This window comes from Lampetra planeri, chromosome 69 (assembly GCF_965212315.1).
Source record: "Lampetra planeri chromosome 69, kcLamPlan1.2.h2, whole genome shotgun sequence".
Lineage (NCBI taxonomy): Eukaryota > Metazoa > Chordata > Hyperoartia > Petromyzontiformes > Petromyzontidae > Lampetra > Lampetra planeri.
This window is the reverse complement of record NC_136174.1, coordinates 3,807,632-3,834,913: the sequence shown is the minus strand read 5'-3', so window position 1 is coordinate 3,834,913 and position 27,282 is coordinate 3,807,632. Positions and strand designations below refer to the sequence as shown.

The window sequence follows — 27,282 nt, the reverse complement described above, 5'->3', positions numbered from 1 at the left end:
GAGTACTTATAAACAATTGTATCACAGGATGCGTCAGTTCAACTCGAGCAAATAATCTCAGCCCAGCTGTCTTTGTTATACTCTGCTACTCTGGTATTTCCCTTCAGAGCGCGTTTTGTTTTGTTTTACGCCCGTTTACAATCACAATGCAACGTTAGTTCACAACACTTTGATTAACACAACAGTGATTCGTTCCTGAATTCATGCACAAACTGTCTGCGAGAGATCCCGGACAAGAGCCCCCATTATGTTGTATATGTTGGGTATCAAAATTTTGATGTGTTGTATGCGTGCGTGGGTGAAATTATTATGTTGTATATGTGGGTTATGAATATTCAGTGAAAATAATAATAATCAAATGAAATTTGGCCAAATGTGTAATTATCCGGAAATATGTTAATTGATGTAATTATGCACATTTAATTATGCCAATTCGAGAGGTAATTGTAGTAATTATGCGAGTGGGTGTAATTTTGATGATGCAAGTCGTTATGATAACCAGACCCCGCCTCGGTGACGAGGGTGGGTTATCGATCGGAATAAGGCAATTAATCGTATGCAGTTATGCAGGTGTGGTGTAAGTATGCAAGATTAACTTAGATTAACTCGGCATCGTTGTCTAGGTTCGTCTCATTCTCGCTTATCTTTAGGTCCCCGGTTCACCCCGTTATCGCTTTAACATTTACTGAGTATGTATGTGTGTTTATTAAGGTCACCAAGTTCAGATCTCAACGCAGAAGCAGATCTTATGCATAGTTTCAGGAAAGAATCACACAACCACTTCTGTATTAATCAATTTATTACTAATTCAACCTCAACTATGATATAGTATGCGAACTCTCAATCTCGGAACGTCAATACGGCATCAATACAGTATCATCAACGATTGTCTGATTTCACTTTGACAACGGCACATAGATCCCGCATAACGCGATGGTTGTTAGTGAGAGAGAGAGTCGTTAAAACATGCAAATACTATGCTAAGAAAAACCTTAACGTTAATGAATGAAAGATACTTGAAAGATTATACGGCGATAAAAAAACACAATCAAAACAGTTATTATTCTTAAAGGCACCAATCTCAACAGATACCTCGGCAGGTTATCTGACAGCAGAATGGCTCGGAGTAAAGGCCTGCGACGGCGCTCCTTTTCCGAAGATCGTTATCTTATACAGAGTTTACTAATTGGGGACCAGATCACCTGATAAGGATCTGGTGGGCCACCACTCCCCACGTGAGCGTGGCTCGGCGGAAGGAGGTGCCAAGAATCAATTCGTATTGATGGATCTGTTGGGAATTTATGCGATTAAGAGTACAGCCCACTAAATATTAAAGATAAAATTACGAATACTCTTATAAACGACGGATGGCCATCACTCGGTCTCGAGTGTTTTCTTCACAGCCACGGATGGCTTATGGGTTCGAGTGTGTTTGAGTGGTAAGAGTTGTCTTCAATAGTCAGTGTTCGGAGTCGGTTCTTTATGTCAAACAGACGCCTGGTGGTCGTGTGGTGAGGGGGCGGTGCGCGTCATACGTATTAGTCGCTCCTCTGTCACCGTGGTGAATTGGTTGGATGCCTGTTGATACGCTGTCGTAGTTCGGAACCCGGTCGGTAGGTGGCGCCCACAGCTCGCTCGCAGCGCGCAGTGCTGGGTCGTCGCCTCGTCGCCAAACCGCGATTGTCAGCTGCAGCAGGGACCTCCGACTCGGCAGAGGTTGAGCTGTCAAGCGGGTCTTGCCCGCCTGCAGAGGAGACGGGGAGCCGCTTGAGTCGAGCCCCGAGAGCCGGCTGAACTCGGCTGAGTCCCAGACGAGTTGAAGAGTCGAGCCGACCCGTTGGTCGCAGCTCGCTCCTGAGTCGACCCTGTTGGTCGAACTGAAGATGAGTCGAGCCGACCCTCCCGGTCGAGCTCGCTCCCGAGCCGACCCGCTCGGTCGAACTCGGCTGATGAGTTGACACTCCTGGTCGAACTGGTTTCCAATGCTCAGAGTCCTTCTTTTTATGCCGAAAAATCCCTTTGGGTCCTGCCCACAAGGCGGGGTTTTCTTTTGATTTACTGTGTCAGGATCTGTCCGTGTGTAGGTGTGTTCATGTGTGTGTCCGTACGTCCGTGTCCTTGTGTGCATCACCCTCGGTATATTCCGTTGTCATACTCCCTCCATAAAATCCATGAGCAAACAATCAGATGTTACAAATTGCCTCGAAATCGTCTCTCTGTCTGGGTGCAATATTATCTCTTGTCTGGCCTTCTTCATGAACCAAAACACAGACGTTACAAATCGTCTCACAGGCGCCTCTGTCCGTGTTGCACGACCTGGAGGGAGGGGCACACTCCCTCCGACCCTCACAGACGCACACAGACATGGTTAAAAAGTTTTAAATTAACATTTGTCCCTTACCATTTCCCAGTTATGATTCTGTATGTAGCCTAAGGTGTGTCGTTTCCCATCGTGGTGCTTGACCCAAGTGGAGGTGCCTCCCCGAGCACATACACACTCCCATCCCGCGCTGCGGGGATACAAAGACGGCCGGGATCTCCCTTTCTCTCCGACCCTGGGTTTAACATCGCTCTTTTATTATGTATTTTATTTCGACCTGGTGGTGATTCATCCCGTTATGCTTCGGGTCGAGCCTACCCTGTTGTTAAATTCCGACTTTAACGTGACTTTAATAGCAATACAGAATAATTGAGCTTTTTGACTTAACTAGGCAAACATGAACTTCTGGTGACCCCTGCAGCCTCGCCGTTCAGCTGAGCCTGCAGCCTTGAGAAAGGCACAACACCCTTATTCTCGTCTCACTGTGGTCATCCAACCTTCTGCTCTGGGAGTGTTATTCTTAATTTCAGGTCAAAGGCCCCCTCACGTTCAGACGCGCAGGTTGTTTAAATCATCCCCCCCTGTGTACACAACCTTGAGCTGGGCTTATCTTTGCTCCCTCCCCTGTGCACACGTGTTCCAATTAGCTCGGAATTCCTAACACACAATCAGTGATGACCCCCCCGGCCTTCTGTGGCCGTGATCCAGACAAAGGCGCCTCTGCTTCGAGTCGACACTGCCCTTATCTCTCCTCGAAGCAAGGTTGTAATTCTGCCATCCTAGCCCTCCTCCAGTTCATCACTTAACAACACCTGGTGTTTTGCAGTTTGCTGCGCTTTGGGGTGTTTTCATTCATTATATATCAAGTAAAAAGATAATATATAAAAATATCAAGTTTGGAAGAAGGCTTAGGATACAACATTCCGCCCTTTTAAAAATGGCCAGTGGTCAAATGGCCACGGGTTATTTTTAAAACAAATGTATACCCTTCTTCCATCATGAACCATCAATTGTCCTCAAGTTTTGCTGCTATTTCCTTACAACGCGCGCGTACGTGTCACAACTTAACATGGTTATATGTGACAAGGGAAAAAAATATATATATATATATTCTAAAGGAAGGTAAAACGATAAGGGAGGGAGAAATTATTCTATTGACTACGTGTTATAGGAGATATCGTTAAAAGATAGTTTCTACGGTTATTCTTGGGTGGCATCATCAGGCCTTGGCTCCCTTCTAGCTTGGCAAGGTACGTTAGCAGGAGCGTGAGCAGGAGGGCTGCCATTTCCTGGAAAACATGTTACATATTATCGTAGTGTGATATGCCCATTAGTTTAGTTCCCCAGAGATTGGTGTTTTATTCTGAGTTAATTTTTATGTCCTAAGGTTAAGCGTTATTATGTTTCCACTTAAGCTTTCTGGAATTCGTACTCTTTAGTTTTTATTTTTATTTTTTTTGGAAGGTCGTGTAGGTAGGAAACATATAATAATAAAAAATTATTGTTTGTTGGTTAGTTATCTTTGTTAAGTTTCTACTTTTCGGTACGGAAAACGTTAAGAAACGCGAAGTTTCAACCGTTATTTATTCTGCCCTTATCTGTATCTCTAGATGTCTTGGGAGGCTAGTCCATACATCTTTTGTCCATTTGGATGTCCATGACCTCTTTGTGACTGAACTCTCAACACTTTAACCGCCCTCCATGTTTCATGGATTCCTGGTGTTCTTGTGAGGAGAAGTGAGTTGTTTTCATTAATTAATTAAAAAAAAGGTATATATATAAATTAAAAAAAATTATTATATTTTTTTGAATTGTTCTTAATTAAAAAAAAGACACAACAATCCGCCCGTTTGAATAATCATCAGGGGTCGATTTGGCCACTGGCGAATTTCCAAACCAAGTAAATGCCCCTTTTTTGTGTTATGAATCTATAAGCCACCCTCACTCTCGGCAGTTATTTCTTACGACGCGCGCATATGTATCACAATCGTAACATGGTTACATTTGAAATAAGCAAAAGAAATAAAACACAACGTTAAACATCGGTACTAATCCATAACGCATTCCTTCCAAAGCGCGCGCATGTATCACAATCTTAACAAGGTTACATTTGAAATAAGCAAAAGAAATAAACTTTAACATCGATATCACCAGTTACATGGTTCTCATCCCTCATAACTCCGACGGATATTAATTTTTTTTGTTTTTGTTAAATCCTGGGAAACGATAGGTAGCGATTTCGAACGCATTTTTGCGTTAATTCCCTCCTGTTACATCCTTGCAATCTTTTTACCAAGTTCTGAGTGTCTGGTTTACCACTTATCACTTTGATCATTCGATCACGGTTTTCCGGTTCGTTTTTGTAATTTCCCCTCTCACTCTCTCGCGTCGTGGGAGTGTGTGGTGTAAAATTGTGCTGCACATAATCAGAATTCGCGCACACAACCAACGTCTGTACTCCGTCATCACTGGCATTCGCTCTCTCTGCGATTACATGCACATTTGCCGAGTCAGTGTGTCGATTTAATTCTGTCCCTCGTAATGTTGCCCTCTTTGTTTTTACGAGTGTGTTGGATTCCAACACCATTCCAGATACGTCATGGACATTCGTCTCCATTTTAGCACTCCGATCCACATAAATTTTGGTTTCCCTTGGATATTTTCCATTCAAAGGCTCATGCCTGCGCTCCTCAAGGCGTGTCCCTGCTGTCGGTTTTTGTACTGTCCGATCACGCTTCAATGCAACCCTGTCCTTGTATTCGATCCGCGCGTCATTTACGGGAGTACTGTCCACGTTTCTGCCCGCCCTGTCACTTGCAGCCTGCCTGTATTCCTCATTGAGCTTCGGGTTTAATACCTCGGCGGGTGGGGCGCGTGTTGGCCGCTCGCTCGCGCTCACTGTGGGTTGTTTATCATGTCTTTGGACCGCATTCTGTGTTATTCCTCTATTCCCTCCTGGTATAGCCGGTGGAGGAATTGGTCGGAATTGGATCGATTGTGTTTGACCTCCCATCCTGCGATTCCTCTGAATGTTCGCATCCATACCTCCGCGGTCTGTGTAACACCTTCCCGCTAGGTGGTTATCTTGCCATCTTAGTGTGCAACTTTGGCCTCGTGTGTGTCGTGGCATGGGGTGTTGATATGGTTCTGCTCTGAACCTCTCCCTCCTACGATTCTCCTGCATGTTCGGCTTTATGCCGCTCTCATTCTCGTGCCAACCTCTCTCTGGGTTATTTTGCCATGTGTGCGTGTTTGTTTGCTCCGTCCTGCATTGTGGGACTGCTCGGTGATTTTTATTCCTCTCTGAGAGGCTGGGTTCCTTATCCCTCTCCCTGTGTTCTGGATCCGAATTATGATTCTTAGCTCTGTATAACCATGCCATGTACGCCTTGCTCTCTATGCGGCGTAAGGATGCGGTTTCTGGATTCACAACCATTCTCACCCTTTCGGTAATCTCTGGGCTCAAGGATTCAAAAAACATAATTTTGAACATTTTATCTCCTTCGTGGTATTGATTCACATCGCCTGCGTAATACGCTCTTTTAAATTGTACGAGGTAGTCACGTGGATCTTGGTCCATGCCCTGGGTCATCGATTTTACAGCATAAAACCCCTCAGTGAGTGTCGCATATTCTCCAAACTTCCGAATCACTGCCAGGCTCAGTTGTTTAAAATCATTTCTAACCTTGTGTGGTAGTGACTTTACCCATGGGATAGAATCTTTATTTAAGCTTCGTTTCAACAAACTCGCTTTTTCATCCCGTCTCATCAACCCTCTAATCATTGCCTCCTCTTCCACTGTTGCGATATGTGTGTGGATATCCATGGACTTATTGTGGGGGTCAAAATCGGGAATTCTGACTAGAGCCTTGTCCATCAATTTAAGGGTTTTACTGTTGAATAAGTATTCCGAAAGTTGATCGCCGTCAGCGTCATCATCAAACAAGTTATCATCAGGCAATCTGTCACTTTTATCTGTTCTGTGTGGGGCGTGATTAAGCGGTGTGCATTTTCTGTGTGCGCGCCCAGTGCCGTGTCGCTCGTGTTGCCATTTCCCTTCAGTTTTTGCCTCTGCCCTTAGTGGCGCACGTCCTGTCGACTTTACTTTAACATTTTGCTTCCCTCTACCTGTGAAGTTGTCAATCTCACATGTTTTTGTTTGCATATGTATCTCTCCATCCCTTCTCTCGAATGAGTGTGATTTAATGTTACTTCCATATTTATTCTGTGGATCCACGTCTGTGAGTTCCGCTGGTGTCGCGAGCACTGATTTCTCCTCCCTTACGATGGTCTGAGGACATTTTTCCTCGTTTATTAGAGACGATTTCTCTCCCGTTTCCTTTCCAAATTTCCCTTTATTCCACCATCCCTGTCTGTATGCCTGTGTGAGGAGGAATGAGTCCTGTCCTGCCTTCTCTGCAGTTTTTGCATCGTGTTCGCCTTTGTTACATTTTATCCAGTCAATTAGTTTCCCCCGAGGTGTGTTCGTGTTATCGATACAGCTCCCTTCCCATATGTCTCTCTGACTGTACTGCTTTGTAACAGATTGGTCGGTACGTTTTAATACGAGTTCCCCGTACCCCGTCACCAATTCAAAAATTATTCTTAATCCTATCATCTCAGGTATGGCGGAAGTTACTTTGACATTCCTTTTCAGAGTACTTATAAACAATTGTATCACAGGATGCGTCAGTTCAACTCGAGCAAATAATCTCAGCCCAGCTGTCTTTGTTATACTCTGCTACTCTGGTATTTCCCTTCAGAGCGCGTTTTGTTTTGTTTTACGCCCGTTTACAATCACAATGCAACGTTAGTTCACAACACTTTGATTAACACAACAGTGATTCGTTCCTGAATTCATGCACAAACTGTCTGCGAGAGATCCCGGACAAGAGCCCCCATTATGTTGTATATGTTGGGTATCAAAATTTTGATGTGTTGTATGCGTGCGTGGGTGAAATTATTATGTTGTATATGTGGGTTATGAATATTCAGTGAAAATAATAATAATCAAATGAAATTTGGCCAAATGTGTAATTATCCGGAAATATGTTAATTGATGTAATTATGCACATTTAATTATGCCAATTCGAGAGGTAATTGTAGTAATTATGCGAGTGGGTGTAATTATGATGATGCAAGTCGTTATGATAACCAGACCCCGCCTCGGTGACGAGGGTGGGTTATCGATCGGAATAAGGCAATTAATCGTATGCAGTTATGCAGGTGTGGTGTAAGTATGCAAGATTAACTTAGATTAACTCGGCATCGTTGTCTAGGTTCGTCTCATTCTCGCTTATCTTTAGGTCCCCGGTTCACCCCGTTATCGCTTTAACATTTACTGAGTATGTATGTGTGTTTATTAAGGTCACCAAGTTCAGATCTCAACGCAGAAGCAGATCTTATGCATAGTTTCAGGAAAGAATCACACAACCACTTCTGTATTAATCAATTTATTACTAATTCAACCTCAACTATGATATAGTATGCGAACTCTCAATCTCGGAACGTCAATACGGCATCAATTCAGTATCATCAACGATTGTCTGATTTAACTTTGACAACGGCACATAGATCCCGCATAACGCGATGGTTGTTAGTGAGAGAGAGAGTCGTTAAAACATGCAAATACTATGCTAAGAAAAACCTTAACGTTAATGAATGAAAGATACTTGAAAGATTATACGGCGATAAAAAAACACAATCAAAACAGTTATTATTCTTAAAGGCACCAATCTCAACAGATACCTCGGCAGGTTATCTGACAGCAGAATGGCTCGGAGTAAAGGCCTGCGACGGCGCTCCTTTTCCGAAGATCGTTATCTTATACAGAGTTTACTAATTGGGGACCAGATCACCTGATAAGGATCTGGTGGGCCACCACTCCCCACGTGAGCGTGGCTCGGCGGAAGGAGGTGCCAAGAATCAATTCGTATTGATGGATCTGTTGGGAATTTATGCGATTAAGAGTACAGCCCACTAAATATTAAAGATAAAATTACGAATACTCTTATAAACGACGGATGGCCATCACTCGGTCTCGAGTGTTTTCTTCACAGCCACGGATGGCTTATGGGTTCGAGTGTGTTTGAGTGGTAAGAGTTGTCTTCAATAGTCAGTGTTCGGAGTCGGTTCTTTATGTCAAACAGACGCCTGGTGGTCGTGTGGTGAGGGGGCGGTGCGCGTCATACGTATTAGTCGCTCCTCTGTCACCGTGGTGAATTGGTTGGATGCCTGTTGATACGCTGTCGTAGTTCGGAACCCGGTCGGTAGGTGGCGCCCACAGCTCGCTCGCAGCGCGCAGTGCTGGGTCGTCGCCTCGTCGCCAAACCGCGATTGTCAGCTGCAGCAGGGACCTCCGACTCGGCAGAGGTTGAGCTGTCAAGCGGGTCTTGCCCGCCTGCAGAGGAGACGGGGAGCCGCTTGAGTCGAGCCCCGAGAGCCGGCTGAACTCGGCTGAGTCCCAGACGAGTTGAAGAGTCGAGCCGACCCGTTGGTCGCAGCTCGCTCCTGAGTCGACCCTGTTGGTCGAACTGAAGATGAGTCGAGCCGACCCTCCCGGTCGAGCTCGCTCCCGAGCCGACCCGCTCGGTCGAACTCGGCTGATGAGTTGACACTCCTGGTCGAACTGGTTTCCAATGCTCAGAGTCCTTCTTTTTATGCCGAAAAATCCCTTTGGGTCCTGCCCACAAGGCGGGGTTTTCTTTTGATTTACTGTGTCAGGATCTGTCCGTGTGTAGGTGTGTTCATGTGTGTGTCCGTACGTCCGTGTCCTTGTGTGCATCACCCTCGGTATATTCCGTTGTCATACTCCCTCCATAAAATCCATGAGCAAACAATCAGATGTTACAAATTGCCTCGAAATCGTCTCTCTGTCTGGGTGCAATATTATCTCTTGTCTGGCCTTCTTCATGAACCAAAACACAGACGTTACAAATCGTCTCACAGGCGCCTCTGTCCGTGTTGCACGACCTGGAGGGAGGGGCACACTCCCTCCGACCCTCACAGACGCACACAGACATGGTTAAAAAGTTTTAAATTAACATTTGTCCCTTACCATTTCCCAGTTATGATTCTGTATGTAGCCTAAGGTGTGTCGTTTCCCATCGTGGTGCTTGACCCAAGTGGAGGTGCCTCCCCGAGCACATACACACTCCCATCCCGCGCTGCGGGGATACAAAGACGGCCGGGATCTCCCTTTCTCTCCGACCCTGGGTTTAACATCGCTCTTTTATTATGTATTTTATTTCGACCTGGTGGTGATTCATCCCGTTATGCTTAGGGTCGAGCCTACCCTGTTGTTAAATTCCGACTTTAACGTGACTTTAATAGCAATACAGAATAATTGAGCTTTTTGACTTAACTAGGCAAACATGAACTTCTGGTGACTCCTGCAGCCTCGCCGTTCAGCTGAGCCTGCAGCCTTGAGAAAGGCACAACACCCTTATTCTCGTCTCACTGTGGTCATCCAACCTTCTGCTCTGGGAGTGTTATTCTTAATTTCAGGTCAAAGGCCCCCTCACGTTCAGACGTGCAGGTTGTTTAAATCATCCCCCCCTGTGTACACAACCTTGAGCTGGGCTTATCTTTGCTCCCTCCCCTGTGCACACGTGTTCCAATTAGCTCGGAATTCCTAACACACAATCAGTGATGACCCCCCCGGCCTTCTGTGGCCGTGATCCAGACAAAGGCGCCTCTGCTTCGAGTCGACACTGCCCTTATCTCTCCTCGAAGCAAGGTTGTAATTCTGCCATCCTAGCCCTCCTCCAGTTCATCACTTAACAACACCTGGTGTTTTGCAGTTTGCTGCGCTTTGGGGTGTTTTCATTCATTATATATCAAGTAAAAAGATAATATATAAAAATATCAAGTTTGGAAGAAGGCTTAGGATACAACATTCCGCCCTTTTAAAAATGGCCAGTGGTCAAATGGCCACGGGTTATTTTTAAAACAAATGTATACCCTTCTTCCATCATGAACCATCAATTGTCCTCAAGTTTTGCTGCTATTTCCTTACAATGCGCGCGTACGTGTCACAACTTAACATGGTTATATGTGACAAGGGAAAAAAAATATATATATATATTCTAAAGGAAGGTAAAACGATAAGGGAGGGAGAAATTATTCTATTGACTACGTGTTATAGGAGATATCGTTAAAAGATAGTTTCTACGGTTATTCTTGGGTGGCATCATCAGGCCTTGGCTCCCTTCTAGCTTGGCAAGGTACGTTAGCAGGAGCGTGAGCAGGAGGGCTGCCATTTCCTGGAAAACATGTTACATATTATCGTAGTGTGATATGCCCATTAGTTTAGTTCCCCAGAGATTGGTGTTTTATTCTGAGTTAATTTTTATGTCCTAAGGTTAAGCGTTATTATGTTTCCACTTAAGCTTTCTGGAATTCGTACTCTTTAGTTTTTATTTTTATTTTTTTTGGAAGGTCGTGTAGGTAGGAAACATATAATAATAAAAAATTATTGTTTGTTGGTTAATTATCATATTCTCAGGTTTTTTCGGTAAAGTCACGTAGGTAAAACATTAAAAGTAATGAAAGTAAAATAAAAACAAAACAAAAATAAAAATAAAATTCACGACGTTTCGGAGGCAACACAAGTCTCCGTCATCAGGTGGGACCGTCACAGCCAGATTAGCTGCATCAAGTGAAGCAATGATTCAAAATGTAATCCCTTATAAGCAAGTTGAAGGGGGGGAGGAGAGGGGGGGGAGTTCATCAGAATGTGGTAGCCAATGAATGGAACGTATCGGGAGGGAGGGGGGTGGGAGGGGGAGGGAGCCAACAACACATTTGGCGACGGCTTGGACGCGGCTGCTGCGCACGCCAACACAATGGGCAGAAAGGGGGGAGGGGAGGTCTGATACACATGATAGAACAAAGGAACGAAAATGCCCATGTTTATACCAATGCAGGCTGAAAAATGAAGAGAGTACTGTTAAAAATAACTGGGGATGTTAACACTCGGTGAAGTAAATTAAAATAGTGCCTGTCAGATAAGATGGTCCAAAAAGTGTAATTAAGTCTTTTTTGCGTGGTTAATAACATCTTTCCAGTGATTACTGAGTTTGTACCCATCATCACGGTTGAAATTATGTCTGTGTTTGTATATTTGTATGGCTTCGTGTACAAACCTTTGATGGTAGCCAGGAGGCTTGCAGAGAACCTTGGTCTCGGAAAAGACAATATCATGAGAGCCCGCCGAGTTGTAGCAATGATCGGCAACGGCCGAAGAATCAGTTCTGCCGTGTTTCAGATCTGACTTGTGCTCGCGGACACGATCAGCAACATGACGTTTTGTTTCTCCAATGTAGCAATCACCACAAATGCAACTCAATTTGTAGACTCCAGGATACTGTAAGTCAGGAACGACATCCTTCACAGATGGAATCAGATCACGGATTTTATGCACTGTGCTGAATCGGACTTGGATCTTATGTTTGTTTAGAATTTTGGAGATCTTTTTGGTCACGCCTGCTATGTATGGTAACGTGATAGTTTTGGTCGGAGTTTCATGTGGTTGTTTCTGTGTGGTGGGAGAGACAGCTTGGCGGATAGTACGGTCAGAGTATCCGTTCATCCTGAGGGCCCGATGTACATGTCTTAATTCATCAGTCAGGTGGTGTTGGTCAGAAATGCCATGGGCTCTGTGGTATAGCGTTTTGATGAGAGAATTCTTTTGAGATGGGTGGTGGTGGGAATCCGGTTTCAGGTAGGAATCTGTGTGGGTGGCTTTCCTGTAGACAGAATGTCCCAAGGATCCGTCAAGCCTCCTCTTAAACAGAATATCCAAGAATGGTAGTTTACCGTCTTTCTCCACTTCCATGGTGAATCTGATAGATGGGTGTCTAGAATTGATGTGGTCCAAGAAGTGGTTCAATGCTGGGAGGCCATGTGGCCAGATGACGAAAGTGTCATCCACATATCTCTTCCACAGGGAAGGACGCAGGGTGGATGTCTGGATGGTGTCTGATTCAAACTTTTCCATGAAAATGTTGGCTATAACTGGTGACAAGGGGGAGCCCATAGGGGTACCCTCATTCTGTTTGTAGAAGGTGCCATTCCAGGTAAAATAGGTGTTGGTGAGGCAATGCCTAACCAGCGCAGGTACATCAGAATTCAATCCCTGTTGGACTAAGTCCTCAATTATTGTTAGGGTGTCCGGTACTGGGACTTTGGTAAACAAAGATACTACATCAAAGCTGACGAGAATGTCATCAGGAGATAGTACCATGTCCTTAACCATAGAGACTAATTGGGTTGAGTTGAGTACTGCCGAAGAGGTCTTGCCTGTGAAGGGGAGCAGAGTATCTGATAGAAAACGGGCTAGTTTGTACGTCGGAGAGTTTATCGTCGACACGATGGGTCGTAGCGGGGTGCCTTCTTTATGGATTTTAGGAAGACCATAGAGTCTGGGAGGTCTTGCCGCCGATGGTTTTAGAGAGGGACGTTTGCTTGGTTCGATTAGGGAAGTCGAACTCATGATGATACTGTTGGTTTTTGTCGTTAGGCTTTTAGTGGGATCGTTTTTAATTTTGGAGTAACTCCCATCATTAAGAAGGTCCAGGATTTTGTTGTTGTATAAATCTTTATCCATGATGACCGTGGCATTGCCCTTGTCTGCCGAGAGGATGACTATATCATCTCTCTTTTTTAAATTCGCGAGTTCAGAGCGTTCGTTTTTGCTGATGTTACTAGTGGGTTTCTTAGCATTCTTGAGAATAGTAGCTATTTCAGCTCTTGATACATCAGCATGGATGTGTCCTATGCCTCTGAGGGCTACATCAATCTGAGAAATCATATCCTCTACTGGTATATATTTAGGGGTGACGGCGAAATTTAGTCCTTTGGCCAGTACCGTTTTTAGATTGTCAGAGATTGGAATGTTACTCTGATTAATCACGGTCTTGTTAACATCCAGCTTTGCGATGTGTGGCTCTGGTTTCTTTTTAGATAGGAGGTTGAATTTAGAAATCAGGTTAGCTTTGCATTTGGCTGACATTGAGTCAGCAGAAGCAGAAGTCATGTTATCAACGTGGTTCCAATCAGAAGGTGACATTTTTTGTGTTAACATTAGATGTGTTTGTAAGAGAGTCTTGTCTAAATTATCGAGTTCAGATCGGAGTAACCTTATTCTCTCCGAGATTAGTGATAGGCTAGCTTTAAATAAGATCTGTTTGGAGTTCGGTGAGGACACAGCAGCGGATGTGAGTGTGAAAGCGATGGGTATTACCTTGTTATCGCGGCATCTCTTGAGGAAGGCCAGCGTCTCGAGAAGCTGTGACTTCTTGTCTCGTTGTCTGTTAAAAACTCTAACAGATAGGTGGAATTCCTCCCCGTAGAGGGCATTAATTCTAGATTTGAAGCTTTCGTGACTGCAATGATTCATATTTTCAGGTTTTTTCGGTAAAGTCACGTAGGTAAAACATTAAAAGTAATGAAAGTAAAATAAAAACAAAACAAAAAAAAAACAAAAATAAAAATAAAATTCACGACGTTTCGGAGGCAACACAAGTCTCCGTCATCAGGTGGGACCGTCACAGCCAGATTAGCTGCATCAAGTGAAGCAATGATTCAAAATGTAATCCCTTATAAGCAAGTTGAAGGGGGGGAGGAGAGGGGGGGGAGTTCATCAGAATGTGGTAGCCAATGAATGGAACGTATCGGGAGGGAGGGGGGTGGGAGGGGGAGGGAGCCAACAACACATTTGGCGACGGCTTGGACGCGGCTGCTGCGCACGCCAACACAATGGGCAGAAAGGGGGAGGGGAGGTCTGATACACATGATAGAACAAAGGAACGAAAATGCCCATGTTTATACCAATGCAGGCTGAAAAATGAAGAGAGTACTGTTAAAAATAACTGGGGATGTTAACACTCGGTGAAGTAAATTAAAATAGTGCCTGTCAGATAAGATGGTCCAAAAAGTGTAATTAAGTCTTTTTTGCGTGGTTAATAACATCTTTCCAGTGATTACTGAGTTTGTACCCATCATCACGGTTGAAATTATGTCTGTGTTTGTATATTTGTATGGCTTCGTGTACAAACCTTTGATGGTAGCCAGGAGGCTTGCAGAGAACCTTGGTCTCGGAAAAGACAATATCATGAGAGCCCGCCGAGTTGTAGCAATGATCGGCAACGGCCGAAGAATCAGTTCTGCCGTGTTTCAGATCTGACTTGTGCTCGCGGACACGATCAGCAACATGACGTTTTGTTTCTCCAATGTAGCAATCACCACAAATGCAACTCAATTTGTAGACTTAATTATCTTTGTTAAGTTTCTACTTTTCGGTACGGAAAACGTTAAGAAACGCGAAGTTTCAACCGTTATTTATTCTGCCCTTATCTGTATCTCTAGATGTCTTGGGAGGCTAGTCCATACATCTTTTGTCCATTTGGATGTCCATGACCTCTTTGTGACTGAACTCTCAACACTTTAACCGCCCTCCATGTTTCATGGATTCCTGGTGTTCTTGTGAGGAGAAGTGAGTTGTTTTCATTAATTAATTAAAAAAAAGGTATATATATAAATTAAAAAAAATATTATATTTTTTTGAATTGTTCTTAATTAAAAAAAAGACACAACAATCCGCCCGTTTGAATAATCATCAGGGGTCGATTTGGCCACTGGCGAATTTCCAAACCAAGTAAATGCCCCTTTTTTTGTGTTATGAATCTATAAGCCACCCTCACTCTCGGCAGTTATTTCTTACGACGCGCGCATATGTATCACAATCGTAACATGGTTACATTTGAAATAAGCAAAAGAAATAAAACACAACGTTAAACATCGGTACTAATCCATAACGCATTCCTTCCAAAGCGCGCGCATGTATCACAATCTTAACAAGGTTACATTTGAAATAAGCAAAAGAAATAAACTTTAACATCGATATCACCAGTTACATGGTTCTCATCCCTCATAACTCCGACGGATATTAATTTTTTTTTGTTTTTGTTAAATCCTGGGAAACGATAGGTAGCGATTTCGAACGCATTTTTGCGTTAATTCCCTCCTGTTACATCCTTGCAATCTTTTTACCAAGTTCTGAGTGTCTGGTTTACCACTTATCACTTTGATCATTCGATCACGGTTTTCCGGTTCGTTTTTGTAATTTCCCCTCTCACTCTCTCGCGTCGTGGGAGTGTGTGGTGTAAAATTGTGCTGCACATAATCAGAATTCGCGCACACAACCAACGTCTGTACTCCGTCATCACTGGCATTCGCTCTCTCTGCGATTACATGCACATTTGCCGAGTCAGTGTGTCGATTTAATTCTGTCCCTCGTAATGTTGCCCTCTTTGTTTTTACGAGTGTGTTGGATTCCAACACCATTCCAGATACGTCATGGACATTCGTCTCCATTTTAGCACTCCGATCCACATAAATTTTGGTTTCCCTTGGATATTTTCCATTCAAAGGCTCATGCCTGCGCTCCTCAAGGCGTGTCCCTGCTGTCGGTTTTTGTACTGTCCGATCACGCTTCAATGCAACCCTGTCCTTGTATTCGATCCGCGCGTCATTTACGGGAGTACTGTCCACGTTTCTGCCCGCCCTGTCACTTGCAGCCTGCCTGTATTCCTCATTGAGCTTCGGGTTTAATACCTCGGCGGGTGGGGCGCGTGTTGGCCGCTCGCTCGCGCTCACTGTGGGTTGTTTATCATGTCTTTGGACCGCATTCTGTGTTATTCCTCTATTCCCTCCTGGTATAGCCGGTGGAGGAATTGGTCGGAATTGGATCGATTGTGTTTGACCTCCCATCCTGCGATTCCTCTGAATGTTCGCATCCATACCTCCGCGGTCTGTGTAACACCTTCCCGCTAGGTGGTTATCTTGCCATCTTAGTGTGCAACTTTGGCCTCGTGTGTGTCGTGGCATGGGGTGTTGATATGGTTCTGCTCTGAACCTCTCCCTCCTACGATTCTCCTGCATGTTCGGCTTTATGCCGCTCTCATTCTCGTGCCAACCTCTCTCTGGGTTATTTTGCCATGTGTGCGTGTTTGTTTGCTCCGTCCTGCATTGTGGGACTGCTCGGTGATTTTTATTCCTCTCTGAGAGGCTGGGTTCCTTATCCCTCTCCCTGTGTTCTGGATCCGAATTATGATTCTTAGCTCTGTATAACCATGCCATGTACGCCTTGCTCTCTATGCGGCGTAAGGATGCGGTTTCTGGATTCACAACCATTCTCACCCTTTCGGTAATCTCTGGGCTCAAGGATTCAAAAAACATAATTTTGAACATTTTATCTCCTTCGTGGTATTGATTCACATCGCCTGCGTAATACGCTCTTTTAAATTGTACGAGGTAGTCACGTGGATCTTGGTCCATGCCCTGGGTCATCGATTTTACAGCATAAAACCCCTCAGTGAGTGTCGCATATTCTCCAAACTTCCGAATCACTGCCAGGCTCAGTTGTTTAAAATCATTTCTAACCTTGTGTGGTAGTGACTTTACCCATGGGATAGAATCTTTATTTAAGCTTCGTTTCAACAAACTCGCTTTTTCATCCCGTCTCATCAACCCTCTAATCATTGCCTCCTCTTCCACTGTTGCGATATGTGTGTGGATATCCATGGACTTATTGTGGGGGTCAAAATCGGGAATTCTGACTAGAGCCTTGTCCATCAATTTAAGGGTTTTACTGTTGAATAAGTATTCCGAAAGTTGATCGCCGTCAGCGTCATCATCAAACAAGTTATCATCAGGCAATCTGTCACTTTTATCTGTTCTGTGTGGGGCGTGATTAAGCGGTGTGCATTTTCTGTGTGCGCGCCCAGTGCCGTGTCGCTCGTGTTGCCATTTCCCTTCAGTTTTTGCCTCTGCCCTTAGTGGCGCACGTCCTGTCGACTTTACTTTAACATTTTGCTTCCCTCTACCTGTGAAGTTGTCAATCTCACATGTTTTTGTTTGCATATGTATCTCTCCATCCCTTCTCTCGAATGAGTGTGATTTAATGTTACTTCCATATTTATTCTGTGGATCCACGTCTGTGAGTTCCGCTGGTGTCGCGAGCACTGATTTCTCCTCCCTTACGATGGTGTGAGGACATTTTTCCTCGTTTATTAGAGACGATTTCTCTCCCGTTTCCTTTCCAAATTTCCCTTTATTCCACCATCCCTGTCTGTATGCCTGTGTGAGGAGGAATGAGTCCTGTCCTGCCTTCTCTGCAGTTTTTGCATCGTGTTCGCCTTTGTTACATTTTATCCAGTCAATTAGTTTCCCCCGAGGTGTGTTCGTGTTATCGATACAGCTCCCTTCCCATATGTCTCTCTGACTGTACTGCTTTGTAACAGATTGGTCGGTACGTTTTAATACGAGTTCCCCGTACCCCGTCACCAATTCAAAAATTATTCTTAATCCTATCATCTCAGGTATGGCGGAAGTTACTTTGACATTCCTTTTCAGAGTACTTATAAACAATTGTATCACAGGATGCGTCAGTTCAACTCGAGCAAATAATCTCAGCCCAGCTGTCTTTGTTATACTCTGCTACTCTGGTATTTCCCTTCAGAGCGCGTTTTGTTTTGTTTTACGCCCGTTTACAATCACAATGCAACGTTAGTTCACAACACTTTGATTAACACAACAGTGATTCGTTCCTGAATTCATGCACAAACTGTCTGCGAGAGATCCCGGACAAGAGCCCCCATTATGTTGTATATGTTGGGTATAAAAATTTTGATGTGTTGTATGCGTGCGTGGGTGAAATTATTATGTTGTATATGTGGGTTATGAATATTCAGTGAAAATAATAATAATCAAATGAAATTTGGCCAAATGTGTAATTATCCGGAAATATGTTAATTGATGTAATTATGCACATTTAATTATGCCAATTCGAGAGGTAATTGTAGTAATTATGCGAGTGGGTGTAATTTTGATGATGCAAGTCGTTATGATAACCAGACCCCGCCTCGGTGACGAGGGTGGGTTATCGATCGGAATAAGGCAATTAATCGTATGCAGTTATGCAGGTGTGGTGTAAGTATGCAAGATTAACTTAGATTAACTCGGCATCGTTGTCTAGGTTCGTCTCATTCTCGCTTATCTTTAGGTCCCCGGTTCACCCCGTTATCGCTTTAACATTTACTGAGTATGTATGTGTGTTTATTAAGGTCACCAAGTTCAGATCTCAACGCAGAAGCAGATCTTATGCATAGTTTCAGGAAAGAATCACACAACCACTTCTGTATTAATCAATTTATTACTAATTCAACCTCAACTATGATATAGTATGCGAACTCTCAATCTCGGAACGTCAATACGGCATCAATTCAGTATCATCAACGATTGTCTGATTTAACTTTGACAACGGCACATAGATCCCGCATAACGCGATGGTTGTTAGTGAGAGAGAGAGTCGTTAAAACATGCAAATACTATGCTAAGAAAAACCTTAACGTTAATGAATGAAAGATACTTGAAAGATTATACGGCGATAAAAAAACACAATCAAAACAGTTATTATTCTTAAAGGCACCAATCTCAACAGATACCTCGGCAGGTTATCTGACAGCAGAATGGCTCGGAGTAAAGGCCTGCGACGGCGCTCCTTTTCCGAAGATCGTTATCTTATACAGAGTTTACTAATTGGGGACCAGATCACCTGATAAGGATCTGGTGGGCCACCACTCCCCACGTGAGCGTGGCTCGGCGGAAGGAGGTGCCAAGAATCAATTCGTATTGATGGATCTGTTGGGAATTTATGCGATTAAGAGTACAGCCCACTAAATATTAAAGATAAAATTACGAATACTCTTATAAACGACGGATGGCCATCACTCGGTCTCGAGTGTTTTCTTCACAGCCACGGATGGCTTATGGGTTCGAGTGTGTTTGAGTGGTAAGAGTTGTCTTCAATAGTCAGTGTTCGGAGTCGGTTCTTTATGTCAAACAGACGCCTGGTGGTCGTGTGGTGAGGGGGCGGTGCGCGTCATACGTATTAGTCGCTCCTCTGTCACCGTGGTGAATTGGTTGGATGCCTGTTGATACGCTGTCGTAGTTCGGAACCCGGTCGGTAGGTGGCGCCCACAGCTCGCTCGCAGCGCGCAGTGCTGGGTCGTCGCCTCGTCGCCAAACCGCGATTGTCAGCTGCAGCAGGGACCTCCGACTCGGCAGAGGTTGAGCTGTCAAGCGGGTCTTGCCCGCCTGCAGAGGAGACGGGGAGCCGCTTGAGTCGAGCCCCGAGAGCCGGCTGAACTCGGCTGAGTCCCAGACGAGTTGAAGAGTCGAGCCGACCCGTTGGTCGCAGCTCGCTCCTGAGTCGACCCTGTTGGTCGAACTGAAGATGAGTCGAGCCGACCCTCCCGGTCGAGCTCGCTCCCGAGCCGACCCGCTCGGTCGAACTCGGCTGATGAGTTGACACTCCTGGTCGAACTGGTTTCCAATGCTCAGAGTCCTTCTTTTTATGCCGAAAAATCCCTTTGGGTCCTGCCCACAAGGCGGGGTTTTCTTTTGATTTACTGTGTCAGGATCTGTCCGTGTGTAGGTGTGTTCATGTGTGTGTCCGTACGTCCGTGTCCTTGTGTGCATCACCCTCGGTATATTCCGTTGTCATACTCCCTCCATAAAATCCATGAGCAAACAATCAGATGTTACAAATTGCCTCGAAATCGTCTCTCTGTCTGGGTGCAATATTATCTCTTGTCTGGCCTTCTTCATGAACCAAAACACAGACGTTACAAATCGTCTCACAGGCGCCTCTGTCCGTGTTGCACGACCTGGAGGGAGGGGCACACTCCCTCCGACCCTCACAGACGCACACAGACATGGTTAAAAAGTTTTAAATTAACATTTGTCCCTTACCATTTCCCAGTTATGATTCTGTATGTAGCCTAAGGTGCGTCGTTTCCCATCGTGGTGCTTGACCCAAGTGGAGGTGCCTCCCCGAGCACATACACACTCCCATCCCGCGCTGCGGGGATACAAAGACGGCCGGGATCTCCCTTTCTCTCCGACCCTGGGTTTAACATCGCTCTTTTATTATGTATTTTATTTCGACCTGGTGGTGATTCATCCCGTTATGCTTCGGGTCGAGCCTACCCTGTTGTTAAATTCCGACTTTAACGTGACTTTAATAGCAATACAGAATAATTGAGCTTTTTGACTTAACTAGGCAAACATGAACTTCTGGTGACCCCTGCAGCCTCGCCGTTCAGCTGAGCCTGCAGCCTTGAGAAAGGCACAACACCCTTATTCTCGTCTCACTGTGGTCATCCAACCTTCTGCTCTGGGAGTGTTATTCTTAATTTCAGGTCAAAGGCCCCCTCACGTTCAGACGCGCAGGTTGTTTAAATCATCCCCCCCTGTGTACACAACCTTGAGCTGGGCTTATCTTTGCTCCCTCCCCTGTGCACACGTGTTCCAATTAGCTCGGAATTCCTAACACACAATCAGTGATGACCCCCCCGGCCTTCTGTGGCCGTGATCCAGACAAAGGCGCCTCTGCTTCAAGTCGACACTGCCCTTATCTCTCCTCGAAGCAAGGTTGTAATTCTGCCATCCTAGCCCTCCTCCAGTTCATCACTTAACAACACCTGGTGTTTTGCAGTTTGCTGCGCTTTGGGGTGTTTTCATTCATTATATATCAAGTAAAAAGATAATATATAAAAATATCAAGTTTGGAAGAAGGCTTAGGATACAACATTCCGCCCTTTTAAAAATGGCCAGTGGTCAAATGGCCACGGGTTATTTTTAAAACAAATGTATACCCTTCTTCCATCATGAACCATCAATTGTCCTCAAGTTTTGCTGCTATTTCCTTACAACACGCGCGTACGTGTCACAACTTAACATGGTTATATGTGACAAGGGAAAAAAAATATATATATATATTCTAAAGGAAGGTAAAACGATAAGGGAGGGAGAAATTATTCTATTGACTACGTGTTATAGGAGATATCGTTAAAAGATAGTTTCTACGGTTATTCTTGGGTGGCATCATCAGGCCTTGGCTCCCTTCTAGCTTGGCAAGGTACGTTAGCAGGAGCGTGAGCAGGAGGGCTGCCATTTCCTGGAAAACATGTTACATATTATCGTAGTGTGATATGCCCATTAGTTTAGTTCCCCAGAGATTGGTGTTTTATTCTGAGTTAATTTTTATGTCCTAAGGTTAAGCGTTATTATGTTTCCACTTAAGCTTTCTGGAATTCGTACTCTTTAGTTTTTATTTTTATTTTTTTTGGAAGGTCGTGTAGGTAGGAAACATATAATAATAAAAAATTATTGTTTGTTGGTTAATTATCTTTGTTAAGTTTCTACTTTTCGGTACGGAAAACGTTAAGAAACGCGAAGTTTCAACCGTTATTTATTCTGCCCTTATCTGTATCTCTAGATGTCTTGGGAGGCTAGTCCATACATCTTTTGTCCATTTGGATGTCCATGACCTCTTTGTGACTGAACTCTCAACACTTTAACCGCCCTCCATGTTTCATGGATTCCTGGTGTTCTTGTGAGGAGAAGTGAGTTGTTTTCATTAATTAATTAAAAAAAAGGTATATATATAAATTAAAAAAATTATTATATTTTTTTGAATTGTTCTTAATTAAAAAAAAAGACACAACAATCCGCCCGTTTGAATAATCATCAGGGGTCGATTTGGCCACTGGCGAATTTCCAAACCAAGTAAATGCCCCTTTTTTTGTGTTATGAATCTATAAGCCACCCTCACTCTCGGCAGTTATTTCTTACGACGCGCGCATATGTATCACAATCGTAACATGGTTACATTTGAAATAAGCAAAAGAAATAAAACACAACGTTAAACATCGGTACTAATCCATAACGCATTCCTTCCAAAGCGCGCGCATGTATCACAATCTTAACAAGGTTACATTTGAAATAAGCAAAAGAAATAAACTTTAACATCGATATCACCAGTTACATGGTTCTCATCCCTCATAACTCCGACGGATATTAATTTTTTTTGTTTTTGTTAAATCCTGGGAAACGATAGGTAGCGATTTCGAACGCATTTTTGCGTTAATTCCCTCCTGTTACATCCTTGCAATCTTTTTACCAAGTTCTGAGTGTCTGGTTTACCACTTATCACTTTGATCATTCGATCACGGTTTTCCGGTTCGTTTTTGTAATTTCCCCTCTCACTCTCTCGCGTCGTGGGAGTGTGTGGTGTAAAATTGTGCTGCACATAATCAGAATTCGCGCACACAACCAACGTCTGTACTCCGTCATCACTGGCATTCGCTCTCTCTGCGATTACATGCACATTTGCCGAGTCAGTGTGTCGATTTAATTCTGTCCCTCGTAATGTTGCCCTCTTTGTTTTTACGAGTGTGTTGGATTCCAACACCATTCCAGATACGTCATGGACATTCGTCTCCATTTTAGCACTCCGATCCACATAAATTTTGGTTTCCCTTGGATATTTTCCATTCAAAGGCTCATGCCTGCGCTCCTCAAGGCGTGTCCCTGCTGTCGGTTTTTGTACTGTCCGATCACACTTCAATGCAACCCTGTCCTTGTATTCGATCCGCGCGTCATTTACGGGAGTACTGTCCACGTTTCTGCCCGCCCTGTCACTTGCAGCCTGCCTGTATTCCTCATTGAGCTTCGGGTTTAATACCTCGGCGGGTGGGGCGCGTGTTGGCCGCTCGCTCGCGCTCACTGTGGGTTGTTTATCATGTCTTTGGACCGCATTCTGTGTTATTCCTCTATTCCCTCCTGGTATAGCCGGTGGAGGAATTGGTCGGAATTGGATCGATTGTGTTTGACCTCCCATCCTGCGATTCCTCTGAATGTTCGCATCCATACCTCCGCGGTCTGTGTAACACCTTCCCGCTAGGTGGTTATCTTGCCATCTTAGTGTGCAACTTTGGCCTCGTGTGTGTCGTGGCATGGGGTGTTGATATGGTTCTGCTCTGAACCTCTCCCTCCTACGATTCTCCTGCATGTTCGGCTTTATGCCGCTCTCATTCTCGTGCCAACCTCTCTCTGGGTTATTTTGCCATGTGTGCGTGTTTGTTTGCTCCGTCCTGCATTGTGGGACTGCTCGGTGATTTTTATTCCTCTCTGAGAGGCTGGGTTCCTTATCCCTCTCCCTGTGTTCTGGATCCGAATTATGATTCTTAGCTCTGTATAACCATGCCATGTACGCCTTGCTCTCTATGCGGCGTAAGGATGCGGTTTCTGGATTCACAACCATTCTCACCCTTTCGGTAATCTCTGGGCTCAAGGATTCAAAAAACATAATTTTGAACATTTTATCTCCTTCGTGGTATTGATTCACATCGCCTGCGTAATACGCTCTTTTAAATTGTACGAGGTAGTCACGTGGATCTTGGTCCATGCCCTGGGTCATCGATTTTACAGCATAAAACCCCTCAGTGAGTGTCGCATATTCTCCAAACTTCCGAATCACTGCCAGGCTCAGTTGTTTAAAATCATTTCTAACCTTGTGTGGTAGTGACTTTACCCATGGGATAGAATCTTTATTTAAGCTTCGTTTCAACAAACTCGCTTTTTCATCCCGTCTCATCAACCCTCTAATCATTGCCTCCTCTTCCACTGTTGCGATATGTGTGTGGATATCCATGGACTTATTGTGGGGGTCAAAATCGGGAATTCTGACTAGAGCCTTGTCCATCAATTTAAGGGTTTTACTGTTGAATAAGTATTCCGAAAGTTGATCGCCGTCAGCGTCATCATCAAACAAGTTATCATCAGGCAATCTGTCACTTTTATCTGTTCTGTGTGGGGCGTGATTAAGCGGTGTGCATTTTCTGTGTGCGCGCCCAGTGCCGTGTCGCTCGTGTTGCCATTTCCCTTCAGTTTTTGCCTCTGCCCTTAGTGGCGCACGTCCTGTCGACTTTACTTTAACATTTTGCTTCCCTCTACCTGTGAAGTTGTCAATCTCACATGTTTTTGTTTGCATATGTATCTCTCCATCCCTTCTCTCGAATGAGTGTGATTTAATGTTACTTCCATATTTATTCTGTGGATCCACGTCTGTGAGTTCCGCTGGTGTCGCGAGCACTGATTTCTCCTCCCTTACGATGGTGTGAGGACATTTTTCCTCGTTTATTAGAGACGATTTCTCTCCCGTTTCCTTTCCAAATTTCCCTTTATTCCACCATCCCTGTCTGTATGCCTGTGTGAGGAGGAATGAGTCCTGTCCTGCCTTCTCTGCAGTTTTTGCATCGTGTTCGCCTTTGTTACATTTTATCCAGTCAATTAGTTTCCCCCGAGGTGTGTTCGTGTTATCGATACAGCTCCCTTCCCATATGTCTCTCTGACTGTACTGCTTTGTAACAGATTGGTCGGTACGTTTTAATACGAGTTCCCCGTACCCCGTCACCAATTCAAAAATTATTCTTAATCCTATCATCTCAGGTATGGCGGAAGTTACTTTGACATTCCTTTTCAGAGTACTTATAAACAATTGTATCACAGGATGCGTCAGTTCAACTCGAGCAAATAATCTCAGCCCAGCTGTCTTTGTTATACTCTGCTACTCTGGTATTTCCCTTCAGAGCGCGTTTTGTTTTGTTTTACGCCCGTTTACAATCACAATGCAACGTTAGTTCACAACACTTTGATTAACACAACAGTGATTCGTTCCTGAATTCATGCACAAACTGTCTGCGAGAGATCCCGGACAAGAGCCCCCATTATGTTGTATATGTTGGGTATCAAAATTTTGATGTGTTGTATGCGTGCGTGGGTGAAATTATTATGTTGTATATGTGGGTTATGAATATTCAGTGAAAATAATAATAATCAAATGAAATTTGGCCAAATGTGTAATTATCCGGAAATATGTTAATTGATGTAATTATGCACATTTAATTATGCCAATTCGAGAGGTAATTGTAGTAATTATGCGAGTGGGTGTAATTATGATGATGCAAGTCGTTATGATAACCAGACCCCGCCTCGGTGACGAGGGTGGGTTATCGATCGGAATAAGGCAATTAATCGTATGCAGTTATGCAGGTGTGGTGTAAGTATGCAAGATTAACTTAGATTAACTCGGCATCGTTGTCTAGGTTCGTCTCATTCTCGCTTATCTTTAGGTCCCCGGTTCACCCCGTTATCGCTTTAACATTTACTGAGTATGTATGTGTGTTTATTAAGGTCACCAAGTTCAGATCTCAACGCAGAAGCAGATCTTATGCATAGTTTCAGGAAAGAATCACACAACCACTTCTGTATTAATCAATTTATTACTAATTCAACCTCAACTATGATATAGTATGCGAACTCTCAATCTCGGAACGTCAATACGGCATCAATACAGTATCATCAACGATTGTCTGATTTCACTTTGACAACGGCACATAGATCCCGCATAACGCGATGGTTGTTAGTGAGAGAGAGAGTCGTTAAAACATGCAAATACTATGCTAAGAAAAACCTTAACGTTAATGAATGAAAGATACTTGAAAGATTATACGGCGATAAAAAAACACAATCAAAACAGTTATTATTCTTAAAGGCACCAATCTCAACAGATACCTCGGCAGGTTATCTGACAGCAGAATGGCTCGGAGTAAAGGCCTGCGACGGCGCTCCTTTTCCGAAGATCGTTATCTTATACAGAGTTTACTAATTGGGGACCAGATCACCTGATAAGGATCTGGTGGGCCACCACTCCCCACGTGAGCGTGGCTCGGCGGAAGGAGATGCCAAGAATCAATTCGTATTGATGGATCTGTTGGGAATTTATGCGATTAAGAGTACAGCCCACTAAATATTAAAGATAAAATTACGAATACTCTTATAAACGACGGATGGCCATCACTCGGTCTCGAGTGTTTTCTTCACAGCCACGGATGGCTTATGGGTTCGAGTGTGTTTGAGTGGTAAGAGTTGTCTTCAATAGTCAGTGTTCGGAGTCGGTTCTTTATGTCAAACAGACGCCTGGTGGTCGTGTGGTGAGGGGGCGGTGCGCGTCATACGTATTAGTCGCTCCTCTGTCACCGTGGTGAATTGGTTGGATGCCTGTTGATACGCTGTCGTAGTTCGGAACCCGGTCGGTAGGTGGCGCCCACAGCTCGCTCGCAGCGCGCAGTGCTGGGTCGTCGCCTCGTCGCCAAACCGCGATTGTCAGCTGCAGCAGGGACCTCCGACTCGGCAGAGGTTGAGCTGTCAAGCGGGTCTTGCCCGCCTGCAGAGGAGACGGGGAGCCGCTTGAGTCGAGCCCCGAGAGCCGGCTGAACTCGGCTGAGTCCCAGGCGAGTTGAAGAGTCGAGCCGACCCGTTGGTCGCAGCTCGCTCCTGAGTCGACCCTGTTGGTCGAACTGAAGATGAGTCGAGCCGACCCTCCCGGTCGAGCTCGCTCCCGAGCCGACCCGCTCGGTCGAACTCGGCTGATGAGTTGACACTCCTGGTCGAACTGGTTTCCAATGCTCAGAGTCCTTCTTTTTATGCCGAAAAATCCCTTTGGGTCCTGCCCACAAGGCGGGGTTTTCTTTTGATTTACTGTGTCAGGATCTGTCCGTGTGTAGGTGTGTTCATGTGTGTGTCCGTACGTCCGTGTCCTTGTGTGCATCACCCTCGGTATATTCCGTTGTCATACTCCCTCCATAAAATCCATGAGCAAACAATCAGATGTTACAAATTGCCTCGAAATCGTCTCTCTGTCTGGGTGCAATATTATCTCTTGTCTGGCCTTCTTCATGAACCAAAACACAGACGTTACAAATCGTCTCACAGGCGCCTCTGTCCGTGTTGCACGACCTGGAGGGAGGGGCACACTCCCTCCGACCCTCACAGGCAGCACCCCAAACCCCCTTTTCTCCCTAGCTAATTTTATCCTCTTCCCAAACCTTTCTGGAACTTTCCATGGTTCTCTACCACCAATCCCTCTTAATTTGTTCAGTCTCTCCCAATTTAATCCCCTTATTTGCATTAAGTTTCCTCTGACGACCAATCTTTGCAGCGGCTTTTGGCTAGCCTTTGAACAAAGAGGGTCACTGCATCTCACGCTTTCA

General features: G+C 44.6%; 1 long non-coding RNA gene across 1 annotated transcript; it reads right to left on the bottom strand.

Annotated features, from left to right (window-relative positions):
• Positions 1–781: 781 nt before the first annotated feature.
• Positions 782–26,517, bottom strand: LOC144737478 (uncharacterized). Its single transcript, XR_013588995.1, has 4 exons — positions 26,248–26,517; positions 19,272–19,480; positions 8,512–8,720; positions 782–1,744 (listed from the first exon to the last, which is right to left on the bottom strand). It is a non-coding gene; the product is annotated as an uncharacterized LOC144737478 (long non-coding RNA).
• Between the last annotated feature and the right edge of the window lie 765 nt (positions 26,518–27,282).